The following is a 20,049-nucleotide window of genomic DNA, read 5'->3' as shown; positions in this document are numbered from 1 at the left end:
TTATTTTTCATTTAATATTAATTTGAAAGTTTGCCCTATGGATGATATTTTAAATGAGCACAAGACTATTTCCTGGAAGTTGCTGCATTGTTGGCTTCTGTTACTTGGAAAAGCAATTTGATGATTTATAACAAACCACCTTTGTTTGGAAGTTCTGTTTTTATTAAACATGCTTGAGTTTATTATAGTAATAATGAGATATTTATTCAGTGTACAACTAAATAGTAATCTATTTCCTTGTAGTTGAATATGAATTAATTTTAGTATTGAATTTCAGTACCATGCCTACCGAAATTTTAGTTATATTAATTCACGATTACTCTTTTGTACGTGAAATTGATGCCCACTGCTTAACCTAGAATTATCTAATGTGCCATGAAATCTGCAGAGAAGTGAAAAATGGGTCGATGATCAGAAGGCAAACAAAATTGGCAAACTAAACCAAAAATTCTGTAGTGAATTAGAGTTGATTTTATTTGGGAAAGCAGTTTAATTTATTAAATGGGTGCATTTTTATTTGTACACTGGTAGATTTGTATCACAGAAGGCTTTTCCAGCTGCCATGCCCATGCCAGGCCTTTTTTTTAATAAAAAAAAACACAACAACTGGTTGCAGGGACTAATTCGATTTTCCAGCACTTGGTCTGTAGTGTTGTAAGTCATGATGTATCCAGGTTCTAAAATGTGATAAGAATTTCTACTTTTTAACCATCTTTACAGGCCGAGTTCCAGTACCATATTATTCTATGGATATTAAATTAATCATCCACTAAGTACTTTATCCTCTTACCCACCCCAATTCAACTATTTGGCTATTACAGGTGCACCCTAGGTTATGAATGTCTGGGCTATGGACAACCCATAGATATGAGTGTTTGAGAGACTAGTGAACATAGTAGTGGGAAAAATAGTAAACAGCCCAGATCATCACAAATAAAACCCTCCCCACCATTGAGTTCATTTACAAGGAGCGCTGTCACAGAGGAGCAGCATCCATCATAAAGGAACCCCACTATCCAAACCATGTTCTTCTCACTGTTGCAATTGAGGAAGTAAGGAGCCTCAGGTCCCACACCACCAGGTTCAGGAACAGTTATTACCATCAACCAAAAGACTTTTAACCAGATGGGATAATTTCACTCGCCCCAACTCTGAACTATGGACTCTAAAACTCATGTTCTTAATACTTATTATTATTATTTTTCTTTTTGTATTTGCACAGTTTGTTGTCTTTTGCACACCGGTTGTCCGTGTCTGTCATATGAAGTTTATCAATGATTTGTTTCTTTCTGTTTACTGCAAATGCCTACAAGATGAATCTCAGGGTAGCATGATATGTATGTTAATAATTTTTTTTGAACTTTGAGACTAGTAGGATTTGCCAACTTCTGTAGAGCTGCAGGTGCTTTCTCTTTTCTTCTCTTAACCCCACTCCCAAAAAGTTGCAACGATTTGGGCTGGATCAAGCAGAACTGGGAGCCCTGAAAAGACTCGGTCACTGACTCGATGAGGCTGACTGCAGCCACTCTTCTCAAGCCTGTCTGCTCTCCTATTGCAGCTGTTTCTTCTGACACACTGTTCTTCATATCTGACGAGCTAGTTTGAGTTATAAACAGTTTTGTCAATGGAACTCTGTCATAACCTGGCAACTGCTGTATCTTAAATCTGATCTTGGTTAATAACTTGGCTATTTTTATTCACTATTTGTCCTTTCTGTACTTTTTTATAGTTCATTTCTAATAAGCCAGTCTTGCTTTATGACATAAAAAAAGCTCCATCCCACCTTTCTTCATAATTGTCTTTTTACTTGATAACTTATGTTTGTCTCCCATAAATTCTGTTGAATTCCACGCATTGTGGTGTGGTGACTAGAATTGTGCACACCTATTTAGTAGTCCTTATTTAACTTCTATAGGTATACCTTGTCTTACACAGTACATACCTTTGTTACTACATTGGCTGTATTGTTTGACCAACCTTGTTTCGAGTTGAAAGCTGGTCCATTAGCAGAGTTACTTTCTGTCTTGTGAACTGTTTACCTTCAACTACCACCTTCTAGCAAACTAATTCCTCACTGCATGAGTAGATCTAAAATTTTCTGTCCTTTGTGTTGACAGATTGCCCTGCTGGTTACAAATCTAGTTCTGAGTTTACAGCTGAATAGATGGAGGCCTCTAGCAGAGTGAAAACTCAGGAAAGAGTCAAATCTGTGGCTTAGTCTTAACTCCAACATGAGGAAAGGGAGGTGAATGCTGTGTCCAGATAATCTCTTGCCCAAAATATCAGCCAACAACATATTTTGGGCAAGCCATGACAGGAAAATGTAACAGTAGGTCAGATTATTTTAATTTTCTTTCAAATGTCTGCCTCAAGTTTCTTAAGTTTGACATTACACCATCATGATATTTCTTAGAAATGTCGTGTTTTGCTTTAGTGTGGGGGAGCAGTAATGTGGGATGTTGGTATGGGGCTGTTGCATTCCTCAAAAAGAAAGCCAAGAAATGTCACCCAATGTTTCCAAGTCAGTGACCGGTGAAATGAAGGTAATTTATCATCAGTGCACACTAAGGCCAGTTATATGATGCCCGCAGACCAGTGTAACCACTGTGATGCAGAATTTACCTGAGTCTTTTGACGAATATGTACGTTCCAAATTCTTTATTTGTTTGTCTTCCCTAAATGCATTACTTCTAACCTTGTTATCCATGTAGGGATACAGGTACCACTGAGGGCATATCTTCTGTCAATCTTGGTCTATTTTTAATGGGTAAGGCTCAACGTACAATATGAAATTGGGAACTCTCTTTGGAGAAACTTACGTGTCAACAGTATAAGAAGCTAGTTTATCTACAGCATTGGTAATGGAGGACAAGAATCAAGAATGCATGTGCTTTAATGTCATTCTGTTTCCATAAAAGCCACACTGCAATACTTCTCCCATTGTATTTAGAAACAACTACAGATGTGAATAATAATAAATGATAAATCATGAGGGTAAATGCAATTTTGTTTTAAACAGTTCTGTATGCTCCAGCAAAGTAAAGTTGTGCTTGGATTTCATGAAGATGTCCTTGTAATTAAGTACTTTTCATTAACCATTTCACTTGCTTGCATGTGGCTTATACACAACTCATTCAGAAAGAATGCTGGATTGGGCTATAAGTGGAATGTAGCAAGCTGCTAGACATCAGGGACTTCATAGTAATTTAACTTGTTATAGTTGGTCAGCTGCTTTGGTCATCATGTTTCCTGTTGTAAATGTTTTTCTTCATTGTAAAACACCTCTGTGCAACCCTATGCAATGAGGGACAGTTGATGTCTTGGCTTTAAGCCCAAGTCAAAACATCTGAATTCCAATGTTGGTCTTTTTTCATGTCTTCATAGAGAAATATTTTTTAAAGATGTACATTTGAGCCATTATAGAAGATCTTAAAGAAAAGTAGAATAAAGTCACAGGGCATAGAGAAATGTGGTACAAAACAGATACAACTTTGGATGAAATTGCAGGAGGAGAAGTTTAGTCTATTATTTTCTTCATTACTGCTGTTTTTGATAGCCATTTTTGCCACATTTAACCATGTTTTTTCCCCCCATTTTTCTATCTGTGTTGACTGAGCTGGAGGATAGATGAAGAGTTAAATTGTATTGGGCCATATATGGGGTGGCTACATCTAGTCTACCTAGGCTACCTCCTCCACTATCCACAATTATCTGGATGAAGTTTCAGATCAGAATGTCCTGTGCAGTGCCACTTCAGTGGCAGTGAAATACATTGACAGCTGGTTAAACTAGCTAAGTTGATGTAGATTTGTGATTTTTATTTTTTTTATTTTTCATTTCCAAAAGGGATCTCAATTGCCTTTCTGCCAGCTGTAAATAATATGGGGGTAAGAAATGTTTGGAGGGAATTAGAGGCATTAGTTTTTATTTGGTGATCCGTGCCTTAAGATGCTCACTATAATGAATGTGTACTATAAATGTTTGTGTATCTTTAATACTAGTTAGCATAGAGCACTACAACACTGAAACAGGCCCTTTGGCCCATCTGGTCTGCCTAGTCCCATCTATCTGCACCAGACCCTAGCCCTCTATATCCTTCTCATCCATATGCCTGTCCAAGCTTCCTTTAAATGTTACAATTGAACCCTTATCTACCACTTCCACTGGGATCTTGTTCCATGCTTGCGTGCCCTCTGAGTGAAGAAGTTCCCTGTCAGATTTGCCTTAAGTATTCACCTTTCACTCTGAACTTGTGACCTCATCTAGTCTTACCCAGAGTTAGGGAGGAAAATCTGCTTGCATTAATCCTAACTCACTACTTATTTAATTTAACTTTTTTTAAAAAAAGTGTGTATTTAAAAAAATATAAATAACTTTACAATTTTTATAATGTATTTCATTGTACTGCTGCTGCATAACAGATTTCATGACATTTGTTAGTGCTATTAAATCTTATTCCGATTGTGATTCACTACTTCTCAATTTTGTATACCTTTATTAGATCTCACCTCGTACTCCTGCACTTCACGGAAGTCCCAATCTGTTCAGCCTTTCCCTGTAACTCAGGTCCTCAAGTCCCAGCAACACCCTTGGAAATTCTCTTTGCATTCTTTCAAGCTTACCGATACATTTCCTATAGGTAGATGACCAAAAATGCACACGATATTCCAAATTAGGCCTCACCAACATCTTGTACAACTTTAACATACCAACTCCAGTACTCACTGCTCTGTTTTATGAAGGCCAATGTGCCATATGCCCTATTTATCCGTGACATCACTTTCAAGAAATTATTTATCTCTATTCCCAGATCTCTTTGTTCTGCCACACACCTCAGTGCCCTACCGTTCACTAAGTCTTACCCTGGTTTGTCCTCCCAAAGTGTAATATCTCACACTTGTCTGCATTAACTTCCATATGCCATTTGTTTTTAGCGCATTTTCCGAGCTTCTTTCCCTCCGCCCTTTGATTTCTCAATGGACAATGAACCCATTAACACTATCTCACTATTTTTCCCCTCTCTTTGCACTACTGATTTAATTTTTTTATATATACTTTATTACGTATTGCAATGTACTTCTGAAACAAGATAACAAATTTCACAATATATGGCAATGATACTAGATCTGATTCTGAAATTATACAATTGTACCTGCATCAACCGCTTTCTCTGGCAGCTCTTTCTATATACTCACCGTCCTCTGCATGGAAAAAGCTTCCTCCAAGTACCTTATAAATCTTTTTCCTCTCGCCCTATATTTTTGTCCCCTAATTTTGGACTTCCCTGCTCTGGGGAAAAGACTTGCCATCTATCTTATCTATGGCTCTCATAATTTTAAACGTTTCCATAAGGTTACCCCTCTTTTTCAAATACTCCCAACGGATATCATCCTAGGCTAGCCAACCTTTCTGTATAACTTAGACCCTCCAGACCTGAGAACATTCTCAAATCTTTTCTGTACTTTCCAGCTTAATGTCTGTCCTATAATAGGGTGTCCAAAGCTACACACAGTACTGCAGGTGTGGCCTCATCAATGACTTGTACAACTGTAATTTAATATTCCAACTCCTATATTTAGTGTCCAAACTCATGAAGGCCAGCAGCATGCTAACAGCTTTCTCACTACCCTCTCAAGTTGCGACACAGTTTTCAATGAACTAGCACTTGTACTTCTATGCACCCACTAATTACAGTTCTTGGATTGAATCGAACAGCGTATGAACGAAGTTTGGATTCTTGCATTTGTACTGAAAATGGAGCTCATCTCAAAATACAATGTATTTTAAAACTTGCCCAATGGAGATTTGATAATTTGCATTCAAAATTGGCTTGACCATTACAAGACAGGGTAGGAATGGAGGAATGTGGGTCATGTGCAGGCAGATGGGATTAGTTTGGATTGCCATTGTGGGCTGAAAGAAATTTTACTGTGCTGTAATATTCTATGTAAGCTAGTGTGACAGCTGAAGTTTAGTTATGTTGTGCCCCAACTCCTTTTGTTCTGCTTTAATAATGGCTTTTGATCTTTAGTATTCATTTGTTTATGGGAGGGAGTGGGAAGAGGTATTACTTCAGTTTCAGATTTTTTAAAATACATTGTCATAACCTTGTCAAGTGGCTCAAGGGTTGACTAGCTTACTCCTCCTCTATACTTGCCTTTCATGTCTAGAGTCCAAAAGCATGGCTTAAATCAATCAGGTGTATTACCTTGAGTTGAAACATCTCTGATGTTATTTCAATTCATTTCTTGATCTGTGCAGATGTGGTGAATTGAAGTTTTTTCCCCCCTATGTGAAATGCAGATTGTTTCTTTAAAGCCCAACCATCTTGGCAGAACAACTTATTTATCCACAGTTAGATGTGATTGGTGTGTAGTAAGACATCTGGTAGAAGATAATTGTGCAATACAAATTTAAAATGGGGCAATAACAGTTATCGTTACTTGAAAGGGTAGTAGAAACAAATCTTCATTGTATTTATAAAATACTTGGATGTGTTGTTAACATTGTACTTATAGGACTATACACCTTGTGCTGGAAGATGGGATTAAGCTAATTAGTTTTTCAGCTGACAAGTGTAAGAACCTTGTTAGGTATTTCCTGATTCTATGAACAAGGCCATGGGAGGACCGATTAAGTTTTCCAATAATGGGATTTGTCCTTATAAAAGTATGTTTGTGTTTATGATGTCCTTACTTATGTTATGTAATCAATAATGTTGTGACAGTTAACACCTTCCAAAAGCTAAAACTCAAGTGGGATGTAAAAGTAGTGTTTTTTTTTAAATTGTGCAAATGCTTATTTAAGTCATCTCTGTTCTGAAACAAAAGATCCACAAATAATTTAAATAGTAAAAGTTGACCAGTTTGAGAGCTATTGATAAGTTACAATAAATGCTATAGGAGTCCTGATGAAGGGTGTTTCTCCATCCCTCCCCATACAAGCTAGCTGGAATTGAGTTGCAAAACTTAACTGCAATAACCATGAAGCATTATCCAGTAACTGTGGTTAATGGGAGTTTGATTAGTGTTCTACTTCAAATGGAAAAACTGTTGTAAAATTGAACAGTAAAGAGCATTTTAATCCTGCAGCATAAATTTAAAGCTGCTGTGTATGGAATTGCAGTAGCTAAATTTGTGTATGGTAATTAAATTAGGTATAAATATATTGAATTCAAGGCATTGCATTAATGTAGGTCTTAAGCATGTCACCTTCCTTCACTACTGTGTGCAACATTTTCTATGTTTTGGTATTTGTTATGAAATGTGTTAGTTGCTATGCCAAGAACAGGCTACTCCAGAACATGCAATTAGTGTAGGAATAATTATGCAACTGAAATGACACTAAAGGAAAATTCTGTGTTTAAGTCTGTAGTTTAAAGCTTTTCTATACTCATGACATTTAGAAATCAGCTCTGGGGGTTTAGCGTCTCCTCCCTTAATTCTCCAGTCTCAGTGTCTTTTTCTCTGAAGAATGCCAATAGGAAGTTTTCATTTAATATCTTGCTCATTCCCCGGCTCTGCATACGCACTCAAGTGACCATTTTATTAGGTACAGGAGGTACCTAATAAGTGCTACTGAGCGTAGATGACCTTTCTGGCCTCTTAAGACGAATTCCTTCCTTGACTACCCTCTTGCTTCTAATATACTTGTAAATGAGTTTGGGGTTCTCCTTAATCCTTGCTAAAGTCATTTTATGGCCCCAGTTTCTTGAGTTTTTTTTCCTAAGACCTGGAGAAAAACCTCAAGTCATAGAGTAATAGAGCATGAAAACTTTGGCCCAACTCATCCATGTCCCAATTGTCAATATTTGCCCAAATCCCTCTAAACCCCTCCTATCTGTGTATTTATCCAAATGTCTTTTGGTTGTTAATGTACTTGCCTCACCACATCCTGTAGTAGCTTATTTCGCATATGCATTACCTTCTGCATGAAGATTCCCCTTGAATTACTTATTAAATATTTCACCTTTCTTAAATCCATAACCTCTAGTTTTTAGTTCCCCTTTCCTGGTGAAAAGACTCTGCATTCACTCTGTCTATACCCCTCACGATATGTACTCCTCTGTCAGGCCACTTGTCAATCCTGTTTGTTCCAAGGAATAAAGACCATGTTCGCTCACCATCTTCCCTAAAACTCAGGCCCTTGAGCTCTGGCAGCATCCTCATAAGTCTTTGCACTCTTTCTAGTTTATTGATGCATTTCATGTAACAGGGCAGCCAAAACTGTACACAATGCAGTCTTGCCAACATCTTGGTACAACTGTAACATAATGTATCAACTCCTATATGGGGTGCCATGACTGATGAAAGCCAGTGTACCAAGCACTTTCAGCACCCCACCTAATTTTGACACTGCTGTCAGTAAACTTTGTACATATTTCTTGGTCCTTTTAACTAATACTTGTTGATGCACCATAGAATGCATTCTATCAGTACGCAGAGCAGCCTGGTCTAGCAACTGCTCTGCGTGTGACGCAAGAAACCGAAGAGAGTTGTCCTGAGCTGGGTCCCAATCCTGGAAACCAACCTCCTCTCTATAAACTTTGCCTTAGTAAAGAAGCCGGCATAATCAATGATCCCATCTACCCCAGGCATTTTCTCTACCCATAAGGCGGAAGATACAAAAGCCTGAAAGTATGTACCACCAGGCTCAAGGAGTGCCTCTATCACACTTGAATGGTTCCCTAGTTTGACAAGGTGGACTCTTTCCCTCAATCTACACCTCAAGCTTGCACTTTAATGTTTACCTGCACTATACTTTTTTCTGAAACCTGTTTTTGTTTTACCTAGTATTACATAAGTGCACTGTGCAATGAATTGATCTGTATGTACAGTATGCAAGACAAGCTTTTCACTGTATTAGTACTTTTGACAATAAAAAAAATTCCATTCCAACACTTTCCAGGGCCCAGCCATTCACTGTACAAGTCCTACATTAGTTCACTTTCCCAAAATGCGACACTTCAAACGTCCAAATTGAAAACCATTTGCCAATCTTCTGATCACTTAACTAGCTAATTAAGAACCCCTGTAAAGTTTGAAACCTTTCTTCACTATATTTTAGTATCACCTGAAAACATGCTAACAATGGCTTGTACATTCATATCCAAATTGATTGTATAAATAACAAACAAAAGTCCCTGCACCAACCCTGTGATACACCACTAGTCCAGGCCTTCACGGAAAAAAAACACTTTTGATCTTCCCACTCTGCTTCCAATTATGCATCCAATTGGCTGTCTCTTCCTCAATCCCATGCAATCAAACCTTCCAGACTAGTCTGCCATGCAGGTTAAAGGCTAAACTTCATATCAACAGCATCCACTGCTCTGCCCTCGACTGTCCTCTTGGTTACCTCTTGGAAGTGACTAGTTTGATAATTTTCCATACTTGAAATACCTTTACTTTCTTTTCCCTCATCGAATCTTCAGTATTGTTCATCGGCCAGTATTCTCTAACTTGCCATCTTTGTCTCTTCCCCTTAAGTTTTTAAAAACATGATTTCCCCCCCCCCCCCCCCCATTATATGGTGACATGATACAGGGATTAGGAAGTGGAGGGGTGAATACTGCTGGTTTTTGATAGTATTGATTGTTGCTCTGTGCTGTGAGATGGGTCATGCTGGTAATCAAAGGGTCATATTCTGTGGGGTATGTAATAGAGCATCTTTTGCCGAAGCTGCATGTAGGGCCAACTCCATTAGGATTCAATAAATAAATATGGTTATTTGGATCATAGCCTCCACTATTCTGCAGTTTTAGGTGCAGTTTACTGTAATAACTAACCTACCAGCCCACATGTATTTGGAATGCAAAAAGAAACTGGAGTACATATGGGAAACTCCCATGGATTCAGGGAGAGCATGTGAATTCTAATTTGCACTAGATATCAGGATTGAATTTTCTTTAATTGAGTTGTGAGACATCAAGCCTACTAGTTGCACCACTTTGATCTGCTGGAGATCAGCCCTGTTCTAGTGGGAAGCATTTGGAGATGAAATTCAGTGTATTAATATTGTCATAGGCTTTTGTGAGGTTTAAAAAAAAATGACTGCTTAATCCATTTTGTTTTTGTTGGAGAATGACAGCTGTCCGCTGTGCCTCAAATGAATGTAATCCACACTGTTGTCTGAGAAGCAACTCTTTGGTAACTGGAAAAAGCTGATTAAGCAGGGCATGAATTAGACTATGTTCTCAATGGTTTCATTTGTACTTTTCAGTATTAGGATGATGACACCTTACTGGTTCCATGTTAGGTTGAGCTTAAGGTTCTGATTTCTTCTGTCTCTGTGGAATTTGCACATTCTCCATATGACTGTTGATTTCCCTTTGGTGCTTGGGTTTCCTTGCACATCCTAATGATGTGTGGGTTGGTAGGCCAATTGGTTACATAAATTCAAACTCACTCAACTCTTTAGTGATTGCCAGAGTCTGGGGGAGATGATTTTAATTTGGGGAGATTAAAAAAGGATCTAATATAGATGGATGCTTGATGGTTGGCATGGGCACAGTGGGCTGAAGGGCCTGTTTTATGCCGTAGGTGGTACGTAGTTAAAGGACAAGTGAGGGAGAGGTTGTGGGAAATGGGAATAATGTTCTGACAGCTAGTATAGGCCAAAGAGGTTGAATGGCAATGTACAAAAAGTATTCATTGTCCTATAGAGAGAGTCACTAGGACATCAGACTAGCTCATTCTTGATGGTAAAACTCAGAAAATGGCATTTCTCTTTCACTCTGCTGTCTTGGAAGGGGTACCCAGTACCTTGTATTTTAAGTTAGTTATTTCCTACTTACTGTATTTCTTTCAATGCAGCAGTGTCAAATCATTTGAGTTTCTGACCATGATAGTGGAATTACATACAATTTTTTTTTGGGGGGGGTGCTGCCTATAATAGTTCAGACACTCTCAATCATCTCATTTGAGGAGGAGAAATTTGTATGTGATGGTAATTGTATGTCAGGTGCTGCATAGGCTTGATGGACCATGGTCTTGGTGTATTGGTCAGAAATTGTCAAATTATTGAACCATGATCATTAACACACACACACATGCATAGTGGTAAATACACCTCTAGCTAAGCTCAGATACTATGGCTTTTGCTCATTGCTACCACCTCACTTCTCACCCTTCCCCTTGATCTTCCCTGTCCAAGAATGCCTTTTGTGTCCCCCTAGGCCCTGGCCCTGGCCAACTCCTATTCTCTCTCACATCCCTTTGTCATACTACTATTTACATTTCTCTTAAGTCTTCCCTATCCCTCCTTGTTCTAGCCCAGAGAACAGCCTTCATCTTCACTATTCCCACTTCTACTGAGCAATCTCTTGGCGGCTGACAGTAACTGCTTTGGGTCTACAATGTTCACAACTTTGTACTGCTGTAGATTATTTCTGGAATTGCCTTTCTTGATTGCATACCTAATCCCATTCCAAATTGAGTTTATACCTGTGGTATGACCAGTCTACATTCTCTATGATCCTGAATTACAAGACTTAAAACTTAGTATAGTCAGCAGCCAGTTTCATAATTTTATGCTATAAAGATTCATTCTTGTTTATTCAGATATATTTATGCTCGTGAATTTGACTGAGTAACTTTCAGCAAGTTTCCTTATGACTTTCCATTTTGTTTCTGGAAGAATTTAACTTTCTTTCCATAAGCCCTGTATTCTGGAAACTTGAAATTTGTGCTCATTGGACTTTCATTTTTAAATAATGTGCTGAAATAAAGATGATAAATTACTTGGTGATAGGAGTTTGCTTTTAAAAAAAACAATGCACAAGTTTATTAAAACTACTTTTTTTGACTTTGTTCTGGAATAGCCTGTACTTTAAACCTAATGCTCAATCTGCACTAAACTGCATTGCTAATATCGTACAAAATATCTTCTGGCATTATGGACAATGTATTTCTTAGAGCTTACAATTATAATATACCTTTCCAAATGTTAAGGATATTATTCTGGCATTTTGTATAGTACTGTAAATCAGATACTGCAAAGACTTTTTGGCAATTTTAACATCTGCCTTTTGGTTCTACCATGATCTGTTGTTGCTCTGTAACACTGGGTAATATTTTTAAGAGCTACAGATGAAATTTAGATGAATAAAAGTTACTTCTGAATATTAAGATGTAAAGGATTGGAAGGTGGAATTCAAAATTTTTAATATTTTAGAGTTGGCACCATTTTTAATTACCTTGCACGACCCTCTTCTATACGACTTACCAGGTACACATTAGTAAAATCAGTAAATTTTTTGCATAATTTCACATTGCAAACATTTTCATCCAGCTCCAGTTATTATATTTCCAGTGTTGCAGGAATTGTTTGGACATCCCTGCGTAAATTTCCTATTTGCCTCTGTGTACATGTTATCTATAGCAGTGTCTGTACCTGGTCTGTTGCGCAGCACCAGCGGCTCTAGAACTGGAGGCCCTGGACACTGTTGGGCTTCAGTGGAAGGAGAACTGCTCCCTTTTACTCCCAGGTGAAGGAGTCCAGCGGTTCCTAGCCTGGACTACTGGAAGGTCCCTTACATCCTCTTTGTCCCATTAGTAAAATCTGCTCCAGTGAGTGTTCAGACCTGTTGAAGAAATTAGTAATGTAGTATTGTTAATGAGGAAAATTTGTAATGTATGTTTTGTCTTACTTTTAGAATTTTTTTTATAACCTGTGTAGTTAGATGGATACACAATTGCATTTTAATCCTTGCAGCTAGTAAATTTAATTCTCTATCAAAGTCTGCAGAAATTATGAATTTAAAAGCAGGTAAAGGAGTTTAGCTAGAGTTCTTGGAGTAAATTTTTGTATACTATATCAAGCAGGTATTTTTCCTCTTAAACTAAGAGTAGCTATTTGAAAACATAGTGTGTGAAACTTCTATGAACATATAATTGTACAAACTTCTAGAGTAGATCAGTTGGCATCAGAAATTAGATAATGTTTTGGGTTAAGTCCTTCATCCTATTGTATTGAAAGATCCTTGCAAAGTTTCAGCATATCGTAACTTTCATCTTGATTTCTTCTGTTTGGTTTTCCTTCTTTATTTCTCTTCCCTATTCTATTTGCACTCACCTAACACCTTCACCTGAAGGGACACTGGTATACACCCCTTCACTCTGCTGACTCTTTCACCATGCAATACTAGTATATTCTCCCCTTTTTAATATTTGATAACATGGAATACTTTAGATTTAAGGAGAGGAAATATTAGATTCTAGTAAGGCATTTCTTTGAAGTGTTTTCGGGAAAAAAAACTTGGCACAAATTTTACAGAAGTTGTCATTGTGTTATTCACTATAATTTTATGAAATTCTGGAATTTCTACACATTATTTAACACAAATGCCAAAGTTGCAGCCATTGTTGTGCTAGTGGGTTTATTGACTATTGTAAATTATCCCTTGGTATGGCACTAAGTAGCAAAAGAATCAAAGGTGTATTATACAGGACTGGAGGGAAATTGTATGGAATGGGATACTACTAGAAGCTGTCATTTGCCAAGTGGCAGCCTCCATTGTTTTTCATTCTTGGAATAGTTTCAATTAGAACATAGAACAGTACCACACAGGAACAGGCCCTTCAGCCCACAATATTGTGTCAAACCAAATAATCAAATGGCTAACTAATCTATTCTGCCTACACAATGTCCATATCTTTTCATTTTCCTCACATTCATGTGCCTATCTAAACATCTCTTTAAAAAGTACCTAATGTATCTACCTCTACTAACACCCCAGCCAGCACATTCAAGGCACCCACACATCTTGCCTTCACATCTACTTTGAAATTACTCCCTCTCCTTAAATGAATGCCCTTTGGTATTAGACATTTCAGTCTGGGGTGCAGGGGGGGAAATACTGTATCTATGCCTCTCATAACCTTTTAACCCTCTCAGATCTCCCATCAGACTGCCAGTCAGAGATAGCAGCCCAAGTTTGTCTAACCGCTCATTATAGCACATGACTTCTAATCAGGCAGCGTCCTGTTAAACATCTTCTGCACTCTCCCAACACCTCTACATCCTTAATAGAGCAACCAGAACTGTAAACAATACTCTAGATGCAGCTTAATTAGAATCCTATAGTGCTGCAACATAACGTCCTGACTTTAGAACATATAGTAAAATGCTTTAAACCTTGAACATTTAATGTAGCACAAAAAAATTGCAAATCCTGGAAACTTGAAACTGAAGTCACTTTTTCGGGTCATCAGAACTGAAAGTGGGAAGAAAGTGAAAGTGACTATTTCGGGTTGCATAGTTGGGGGGAGGTGAGAACAATATCTGTAGTGGAATGCAGATCCAAGGTGTCAAGGTGGCAGTTGCTTTAATAACCAGCATTTGGAGACAATCATGGAGATGGTAGGGGTAAAAGGGGGTTGTGTAAAACTGTTAATTCTGTCTTAAGTCCCAAGGTTTTTAATGTGCCCATGTGAAAGATGAGGTGCTGTCCTTCAGCATGAGCATTGTTTTTGTTTTATACTTGATACCCCCAGGGGTGCCTGAGAGGGGGGGGAGGATGAGCACTCCAGTCGGATGGACACAACGACATCAGACCCAGGCAATGAACAAAGGACGATGAGGAAGCAGTGTGCATGTGGCAAAATCTGCAAGAACGATCGCAGCTTGAAGATCCACTAAGCGAGGGTGAAGTGTTTGGCGGGAGCGGGAGCAGGAGCAGCACAACGCGCAGGTGTCCAACCTGGTGAGACGAAGGAGGAGCCAGGCCCGGAATCACCCCATAGTGCCCGGAATCTCCAAGTGTTGCAAACTAATCCCTCGAACATGAAGTCTAACAGGAGGCGGATCAAATGGCCTGCAGCTAACGTGACTTCACTGTGGAAGCAGTTTGACGAAGATGTCAACCAAATTCTGGAGGCAACGGCGAAGGGAGGGGTTGATAGGAAGCTGCAAGCCATGACAACAAATTATTGTTAGTATCGCAGCTGAATGGTTCGGAGAAGAGAAGGAAGGCTCCAAAACATCTTACTCGAAGAACCAAAGAGCATCAAGGATCCACAACATCAGGCAGGAGATGAAAGTGCTGAAGTCCTAGTACAAGGAGGCAGGAGAAAAGGAGCGCATTGGCTTAGCCCAGCTGATGTGCATACTATGAAAGAAGATCAGGGTCCTCCGCCGGGCAGAGTGGCATTGGAGGCGGCGTCGTGAAAGGGCTCGAAAACGTGCGGCCTTTATTGCCAACCCCTTCAAGTTCACCAAGGAGTTGCTGGGGGAGAAGCGCAGTGGGAAATTGGCCTGTTCGCAGGAAGACATAGACCAACATCTGAAGAAGATAAATAATGATCCTGAAAGAGAGCAGGAGTTAGGAGAGTGTAACATCCTAATAGACCCACCTGAACCGGATGTGCAGTTGGACGTGTCAGAGTTGCAATTAAAGGAAGTCAGAGAGGTCGTCCGCAAAGCAAGGGCAAGCTCGGCTCCAGGACCAAGCAACACCTCGTATAAAGTGTACAAGAACTGCCCCAAACTCCTGCTGCGTCTGTGGAAGATCCTGAGAATCTTCTGGAGAAGGGGGAAGATCCCAAAACAGTGGAGAGTGACTGAAGGGGTGTGGATCCCGAAGGAGGAAAATTCCACCCAGATAGATCAGTTTCGCATCATCTCCCTGCTGTGTGTCGAGGCAAAGATCTTCTTCAGTGTAGTTTCTAACTGGTTGTGCACCTACCTAGCAAAGAACACCTATATTGATACATCAGTCCAGAAGGGTGGCATTTCAGGGATGCTGGGCTATCTGGAGCACATTGGTGTGGTGACACAGCTCATCAGGGAGGCCAGAGAGAACAAGGGCAACCTGTCAGTGTTGTGGCTCGACCTGGCAAATGCGTGTGGCTCCATTCCGCGCAAGCTGGTGCAGCTCACACTGACCAAATATCATGTCCCCAGCAGAATCAGAGACCTTATCGCTGATTATTACAGCAACTTCAGGATGAGGGTCTCTTCAGGAGCAATTGCATCAACCTGGCATAAGGTGGAGATTGGTATCATCACAGGATGCACTATCTCAGTGACACTGTTCTCCCTAGCCGTGAACATGCTCACTAAGTCTGCTGAACCAGAGTGCAGAGGGCCCAGAATGAATTCCGCTCAATGGCAACCACCTATCAGGGCATTCATGGATGACCTCACAGTCACCACAGAATCAGTCCCAGGCTGCCGGAGGATTCTGCAAGGGCTCGAAAAGCTGGTGGAGTGGGCCCGGATGCGTTTCAGACCTGCCAAATCAAGATCGATGGTGCTGAGGAAAGGGAAGGTGGAGAACAAGTTCTGGTTCAGCATCGCAGGCACAGCCATCCCAACCATCACAGAAAAGCCAGTCAAGAGCTGAGGCAAAGTTTTTGACAGCTCTTTAAGAGACACAACATCCATTCAGGCAACCTGCACCGAGTTGGATGGATGGCTGGCTGAAATCTGTGGACAAGTCTGGCCTACCTGGGAAGTTTAAAGCCTGGGTGTATCAGCATGGCATTCTTCCCAGAATCCTGTGGCCCCTCCTCGTCTATGCGGTTCTGATCTCGACAGTTGAAACCTTAGAGAGGAGGGTTAGCAACCATCTCAGGAAATGGCTGGGCTGTCAAAGAGCTTGAGCAGCATCGCACTCTATGGACACCACAACAAACTGCAACTGCCCTTCAAATCCTTGGAGGAAGAATTCAAGGTAACAAGAGCCAGAGAAGTGCCACAGTATAGGGACTCAAGTGACCCGAAGGTGGCTAGAGCAGGGATCCAAGTAAGTACTGGCAGGAAGTGGAGGGCAGAGGAAGCTGTTCAGGAGGCAGAGGCGAGGCTGCGTCACAGGAGGCTGGTGGGAGTGGTCACATGAGGCCGAGCTGGGCTAGGATCCTTTCCAACTCCCCAAATGGACACCAGAGGGAAGGAAAGGCGTCGTCTAGTTCAGGAGGAGGTGAGAGCAGTAGTGGAGGAGATGAGAGCTTGCAAGGTGGTGGGAATGAAGCAACAGGGAGCTTGGACAAAATGGGAGAATGCCGTTGAGAGGGAAGTGACCTGGGCTGATCTTTGGAAAGCCGAACCACACCGCAATCAATTTCTCATCCAGGCAGTGTACAATGTGCTTCCAAGCCCATCAAACCTGCACACATGGGGCAAGGCAGAGTCATCTGCGTGCCCACTGTGCTCCAAGCGAGGGACCCTGGAGCACATCCTCAGCGGCTGTGCAAGGGCACTTGGTGAGGGACGGTACAGGTGGAGGCATGATCAGGTCCTGAAGACCATCGCTGAAGCCGTCAGCGCAGGAGTTGAGTGGGCGAAGCGGTCCCGATCCTCCAAGCAGACCATTGCCTTTGTCAGAGCTGGGGAGCAGCCAATAGCTGCCAAAAGAACATCTGCAGGCATTCTGACCTCTGCAAGGGACTGGCAACTGTTGGTGGACCTCGAAGGGCAGCTGAAGTTCCCCAACCATATTGCAGCCACCACCCTGCGACCAGACATTGTCCTAGTGTCTGAGTCTACTAAGCAAGTGGTGCTGCTGGACCTGACAGTCCCATGGGAAGATAGCTTGGAGGAAGCCTTTGAAAAGAAGCTCTCCAAGTATGCAGGACTGGTCAGCAACTGTCAGCAGGCTGGATGGAGAGTGCGGTGTCTCCCAGTGGAGGTTGGTTGTAGGGGATTCGTAGCCCGTTCTTTAGTTAGAGCCTTCAGCATTTTGGGCATCGAGGGAGAGAGGAAGAGGAGAGCCATCCGCAGTATCACCGATGCAGCAGAGAGGGCCTCAAGATGGCTGTGGCTCGAGAGAGGGGAGTCATGGAGTCATAAGTAGCTAGCCATCTTGGCACAAGCTGGGGTCTGACCAGCCCCGGCTGAGTCACCTGGAGGAGGCTGTATGATGTTGAAAGACCGGAAACACCCAATGGTTCCGGGAACATCACTGAAGATGTGTCCAGAAGCATCAATAGATGTATGTACACAGCCTGTGAAATATCTGGGAACTTGATCGTGGTCCAAGTGTTGAGGTGAAATATTGCTAGTTTCTTCCATGTTGACTGATACTACTTTTGTGGAACTGAGAGTGACTTTCAGAATATTCAGTTTGGTACAGAAATTCCATGGTGCTATCAGTGTTTTTCAAGAACTGGCTGAAACAGAATTGCTTGTGGAGTCTAGACACCTGATAAATATGCAGTTAATTCTTAGCTGTAAAGGAAATCTATTGTAGGGCATGATGGCAAATTTAATTTATATTTATTAAATTTGGCTTTTTTGAATATTTTGTTTAAGTGTAAGGCTTTAAGTAAGAAATTCAAATTTCTGTTGATTTGGTTCTTATTAGCATTTAAAATACAAGAAACAGGTTTGACTTTTGAGAGTTAAAGGACAAAAGTTTAGGGGTAACATGAGGGGGAACTTCTTTACTCAGAGAGTGGTAGCTGTGTGGAATGAGCTTCCAGCAGAAGTGGTTGAGGAAGGTTCAATGTTGTCGTTTAAAGTTAAATTGGATAGATATATGGACAGGAAAGGAATGGAGGGTTATGGGCTGAGTGCAGGTAGGTGGGGCTAGGTGAGAGTAAGAGTTTGGCATGGACTAGAAGGGCTGAGATAGCCTGTTTCCATGCTGTAATTGTTATATGGTTATATGATTACAGGTATAACCAGTGTTGATTCAATTAAATCCATGAAATGTGGTTCAGCCAGTGCCATTCTCTGGGCTTGTTTCGTTACCAATCCCATCCACATTTCATGATGGTGCTTATCTGAGACTTCACCATTAAGGATCAGACCTCTGAGAGCTTAAGTTTCAGTTAGGAGAGTCAAAGTAAATCACAGAATAGCACTTGGATCAGAGGTGAGTGCTGGTTGGCTCACTGTAGCAGGAAATTCTAAGCTTTGTGATTGGTTGCTCAGCCTATTGCAAGAAATAACAATTTCTGGATACTGGGAATCTTCTTGAACTGGTATCCAAGTTGGGGTTGTTGATAAAAGGCAGTTTACAACAAAGAACTGGGCATTTGAGGGAAACTTTCTTCAAATTCTGTGGCTAGCGCGATTGCATTATTGATTGAAAGTTCTGTGTCAATGAGAATACTGTCCCATGTATTATCTTCCATAAGAAAAGCAATTTATTATAGTTAAATATTTTAATAAGGGTGAGAGATCAGCATTAATCAAAATAGTTCATTTCAGTTTAAATTTATAATGTGTGATTTTTTTTTTTTTTTAAAGCAGTTGAGACCAGTATCATCAAGGTATATTTTACTGCTCCCTAAGAAATATTTTTACATTTACATTTAAGGGGGAGTGGGATTGTCAGAAATGTTAATTTAACGCAATTTAGTTTAAATGGTGATTATATTATAAGTTATCATCCAATGCATAGAGAGATACAGTAAATATTTCCTGATCTATACAGAGGAAGCTGCTCCAAATAGTTAATTTACTAGGCAGGTTATTAGAATAGCAGCACCATATATGTGAAGATTGTTTTAATGCGCTCTGAGATATTGGGAGTCATTTTTAATGAATCAGAAGTCTGAGATGAAAACCTAAATTTTTATTTGGGTTTTTCTTATTCTCATTCCTAAAAGAATTAGGAAAGTGTATGTGGAGACCAGTTTCTGTAGAAGTATTTATCATACTTGTTACTGTTAACCCTAATTTATGAAAGGCTTTCCTGGACTTCTTTCACTTGCAATATGCATTGTTCCTGTTTGATTGTTATTGACAAGCATAGAGCAGAACATTGAGTGTCAAACAAAGTTTCTGTACCAGCTATTATTGAGAATATGCATAGTTTGACTTTACTGATTGAGCTAGTTGGCATTTCAGTCTGTCTTTGCAAGTGATGCTGGACTATGTTGCTGTGCTGTGATAGTGGGGTACCTTCTGGTGATAGGTGAATCAACTGCTAATTTGATGGGAGGTCCTTGGGAGGGGTAAAAAGAGCCCAAGCTGAGGAGGCTTAGTTTGATTAAAACAAAAGATCTAGAAATCTGACCCCAATTTTCAATTATCTAAAATGTTACTTTCATTCTAGGCTTTGGGTGTTGTTCATGAATTTTGTATTTTGAAATTGGAGTT

General features: G+C 40.2%; 1 protein-coding gene across 6 annotated transcripts in view; it reads left to right on the top strand.

Moving 5' to 3' along the window:
• ppm1kb (protein phosphatase, Mg2+/Mn2+ dependent 1Kb) overlaps nt 1-20,049 on the top strand; it is a 47,292-nt gene that overhangs the window by 11,925 nt on the left and 15,318 nt on the right. The window lies entirely within an intron of this gene.

This window comes from Mobula birostris, chromosome 4 (assembly GCF_030028105.1).
Source record: "Mobula birostris isolate sMobBir1 chromosome 4, sMobBir1.hap1, whole genome shotgun sequence".
Taxonomy (NCBI): Eukaryota; Metazoa; Chordata; class Chondrichthyes; order Myliobatiformes; family Myliobatidae; genus Mobula; species Mobula birostris.
The sequence above is the reverse complement of the archived record's forward strand: the minus strand, read 5'-3'. Positions and strand labels throughout refer to the sequence as shown.